Source organism: Crocodylus porosus, unplaced genomic scaffold (genome assembly GCF_001723895.1).
Source record: "Crocodylus porosus isolate Cpor-Errol unplaced genomic scaffold, CroPor_comp1, whole genome shotgun sequence".
NCBI lineage: Eukaryota > Metazoa > Chordata > Crocodylia > Crocodylidae > Crocodylus > Crocodylus porosus.
This window is the reverse complement of record NW_017728949.1, coordinates 27,076,925-27,081,543: the sequence shown is the minus strand read 5'-3', so window position 1 is coordinate 27,081,543 and position 4,619 is coordinate 27,076,925. Positions and strand designations below refer to the sequence as shown.

At 41.4% G+C, this 4,619-nt stretch overlaps 1 long non-coding RNA gene across 1 annotated transcript in view; it reads left to right on the top strand.

Moving 5' to 3' along the window:
* The first annotated feature begins 211 nt into the window (after window positions 1–211).
* Window positions 212–4,619, top strand: part of LOC109323198 — a 385,352-nt gene continuing 380,944 nt past the window's right edge. Inside the window, exon 1 of the long non-coding RNA XR_002104576.1 lies at window positions 212–283. This is a non-coding gene — a long non-coding RNA (uncharacterized LOC109323198). The remainder of the gene's footprint in view (window positions 284–4,619) is intronic.

Genomic DNA, 4,619 nt, shown 5'->3' with positions numbered 1-4,619 from the left:
TAAAGAGCAGACTAACAACATTGTATCTCAACCTGGGTAGAGTGGCTCAAAAACCATCCTCACCCTAAATAACATAACTTTAAAACACTTAGGGCCCCTCTACATGTTACAGGCATTGTGCAATTAACTGGCTAATTGTACAATTACCTTGAGATCAGCTACATGTGCAAAGTAGCTATAATGCCTTAAAAATTTCCAACCACATACAAAGTTAGACCTTGAAAATCTGTGCTAACTTTATAGCTGGTTGCTACCAAGCTAATTTGCACATGAAGCAAGTTCTGTCCTGTTGCTGGGAGACCCATCAGATGATAGGGCTTCCAGCTGCAGGGATGCATCATGCCCAGTTGGGGCTGGGAGTCTTGTAATTAAGGGGATCCTCAGCCACAGCAGCTACTGACCCTGGGTTCCAGCAACACAGGGACCCAGAGTCCCACAGCCATGGACACTGGGCTCTGGGAGCCAGCTGGGTCCCAGCAGCTGGGGGGTTCATGAAACCCCCAGGACATGGGAATTGCAGCAGCTGTGATCCCCCAGGCCCCGGGGTGCATGAACCCCCTGGGGGCTTGTTCATTGTGGCAGCCTTGATTCCCAACCACAAAGGTTTCATGAACCTTTGCCTGGGAGATCACAGCAACTGCCTGCACTGGCAGTAAGGCACAACGGGATCTTATGCATGATTCTACAATCACATCTCCTACGTGGCATGGCAGGAGGCATAATTGTATGGACCAGGCATTAGACACCATTGCACCTTTACCTGCTCATGTAGAGGGGGGCTTATAGGGTCCTTAGAATGGGTTAACACCTTTTATCATGTGAATGCTCCCATTTTAAGTACCTTTAGAACGGTTCAAAAGTAAGCTGTGCACCACCTTGAAGTCAGAGGGCAAGGAGACTCTTAGTCATATTTCAAAGGCTCTGCTTGTTGCTCAGCACAACCAGGCTGAAATAGGAAAGCAAATGCTTGCAAATTAGTTTGCTAGAAAGCCATTCAGTATCTAGAGCGTAACCAGTTTTATGTGCTCAGTCAGCAATCTAGATTAGGGGCAATTACCTTTTCAAGCCACAGGCCAGAATAACTGTACTCCAGTTGGGTATGAGCTAGCTGTGTGGCTTTGGCTGTGTGGCTCTGGGTGGGAGCTGTATTAATACTGCCACTGCTTTTCTCAGCTACCCGCTGTTGGGGCATAAGCATAGCTTCCAGATGAAGGGAAGCTGTGTCATGGCAAGGTAGCTGGACACTATGCCCACATTACTGCTGCTGCCACCCTCCACCACTCCCTGGTTGTGGCACAGGCAGTTTCCAGCTGGTGGCAAGCTGCTCTGGGGTTTTGTACCTGGAAGCTATGTCCACACTACTGCTGCTTCTCCTCACCCTCAATTCTCTTTCTGGTGGCAGCATGGGCATAGCTGCAAGAGCTATCCACCCCCAGCACAGGTGTGAATGGAGGCAAAAGTTTCTGGCTCTGTAACCCAGATCCAATGGCTTCATGTGTTGGATCTGGCCCATGGACCATATTTTGCTGATCCCTGATCTAGGCTAGGTCCAGAAATGCCTTTTAGAATACACACACACACAGAGAGTAAAATCCCTGTTATCCGGCATGAGTGGGGAATGGGGGGATGCCAGGTATCTAAAAATGTTGGTTGCCTGAGGCCAGTGGTTTTCAGCCGGACACATGTGAGCTTCCCTTGCCCCTGCCTGTCTGTCCAGCATGAAATTCCAGTTAATAGAGTGTTCCAGTTATTTAAATGCTGGATAACAGGGATTTTACTGTTTGTGTGTGTGGGTTTATGTGTGTGTATTACTAATTCAGAGATGTATATAGTGTAAGCTTTTGTAAGCAACAGACTTACTAATGAACACTGATATCACACAGGACAATAATGATTCTTTTTACAGCATGCTTATTTTGATTTTGTTTCTATGAGTCAAAAAACCTAGGACATAGAAAAGCAACTGTGTTTTCAATTTATCCCAAGCCTTTTGTTGCAAGGAAAATGAATCCAAAATTGCAGTGACAGCCACAGAAAACTATGCAGATAATGTATTATGGAGCAACCAAAAAGTGAATTAGAAAAGATCTACTCAATCAGAGCAATCATGTTTAAGCCTACAGAAATAATGGAATGTGAGTAATGTGCTTTGCCATGAATACTTGAAATACCCCAAACAGCTACAAAGGCTGTTAGTGAACTATAAAACCTACCAGATGCAAAAGAAGTTAAATGAGAAGCCTGTGATATTGGAGTATATAATGACTTCAAAGGGCAGAGTAATCAAAACAGCTGGATAAAGGTATAGGGAAAGAAGTGTCTTTTTAAAGGGACATTTGATTCAACAATGGAAACTGAGATACAGGTTTAAAATGAATCTGAAACTTCCTGAGGTTTAATAATTAAGACATTCAAAGTTTTAAAATTGAAAAAAAGATTGTTATCAAAAGCTTAAGGGAATGTACTAATATTTACTAAAAGTATGCCTCAGGGAGAGTTGTCCCTTTCATCCACACCTTTTCCTCCCCCTCTCTGAAGAGGGCTAGTACATGACACTGTTAGAAAAACTGTGCGCCAACAGTTTGTTGTTGGAGACAATTAACCAGACTGACGAAGTTCCTGGCAGAACTTTAAAGAAGATTCTTGAACGTACAATGTTAAATTTGTGGGTTTCTAATTCATATTTTTTTCACAAAATGCTTCTCCATAACTGCATTTGCAAAATTATTTTGGTTGCTGTATTAGGTATTGCTGAAATTTCTCTGGAGTTTGCATGCTGTCACTCTCACTGGAGTTTTGCCAGTGATCTGTGAGGCAACTGATTCAGCCTGTCAGTTTACTGAACAGATTCAGCAAAAATGAACACATCAGAAGCTGAACTCCAGCACTGCTGGCTTCTTAATTCTTTATTTTTGACCCAGATGATTCATTTCTTTTTGCAATAACATCCTTCAGACTGTAGTGGAGTATGTGTGGGGCTCAAGAGGAAACTCATGGATTTTTTCTTTATATTGCTCAAAAGATTCAGTCCTCCTACTTTATAGTAGCATTCATCAGACAACAAGAAAAACAGTGCCATTTGCTGCAACTTCATGAGGGCAACAGAAACCATGATAATACTAAAACAAATATTCCATAGGCAGTACTAATTTCACACTGTTTATTTTAATAAGCAGAATTAGAGGACACAGTAGATTTATTCTCATTTTTTTCCGTACTACTGTCATGCAATATAATCTGCTTTTTTATTTTTAAATGAAAGATCAAGAAAACAATGCATTTTCCTGCCAATGCATTATGGAGTTATATGCAGTGACTATAAAGTAATTTAACAAAAAGAATTTAAAGTCCAAATAGAATACAGGCATTGTAATTTTACTGTAAAAAATAAACCATTATTAAAGAATTACTTTTAAAAATTGTTCTCTAACCATTAACACCAAAAGGATGGGCATACTTGTATCCATTTCATCTGATTTTACAAGCACTATGTTTCCAATAAGGCAATATTTATCTGCATACACCATTCCATAGCAATCAAGATAGAGAAAATAGTATCATGGAAAATTAGGGCTGGAAGCTATTTGCAGAGGCCATGTAGTTCAACCTTTGCATGAGGCAGGACGATCCCTAAGCAAACCATCACATACAAAGCCATTATCTAACCTGTTAGGAAAAAAATATAGAGTCATCTCTGACACAACCACAAGACATAATAGCTTACCTGCCACAGGTAAAACATGGTGACCAATGACCTGCTACTGCAAGACTGATAAAATATTCTCAAGAGATCTTCTCAAGAGATCCAGGGAAGAGGCCAAGGAAGCATGGGATATACCCATACTAGAACATAGACAAAGCTACTCCTAGATCATTTCTGACCAAAGCTTATCCAACCCCTTTTTGAACACCTCCAATGTGGAGATTCTACAACGTCCCTTGAGAGTCTATTCCACTGCCTCATTCTCACAGGAAATATTTTTTTTCCCAAGATATCCAATCTAAACTTACTTTGCTGCAACTTTACACTGCTGGTCCACATCCTACTCTATTCAGCAAGAGAGAAAAGGTGTTTTCCATGTTTTTTCAGATATTTGAAGGCTGTTGTTGTGTCCTCTCTTACACACCCTTTCTGCTGCTGAAAAAGCTTATTTCTTTTAACATCTCCTTCCCTTCTAAGCTCTTTATTATTTTTTGTTGCCTGGCTCTGGACCCTCTCTGTCTTTTTTAAACATGTAGTAGAGCCTAAAACTGCACACCACACTCTAGATGAGGCCTAATCAATGCCAAGTAGAGGCATTATCATCTCCTGTGTCTTGCACCTAAAGTTTCTGTTGATGCATCCTGAAACTGCATTTTCCTGTTGTGCAGCAGACTTATACCGAGTCTGTGATCTACAAAGATTCCCATATCTCTTTCCATAATGCTGCCATCCAGCCAGATTCACATGTATCATTTTCTTCTCTAGGTATAAATCTAGACAGAGGGTGCTTCCATGTAAGTAGCCTTGTGCCTTAATCTCATAGTTTCATAATTTCAAGGGTCGGAAGGGACCTCAACAGATCATCTAATCCGACACCCTGCCATGGCAGGAAAGAGTACTGGGGTCAAATGACCCC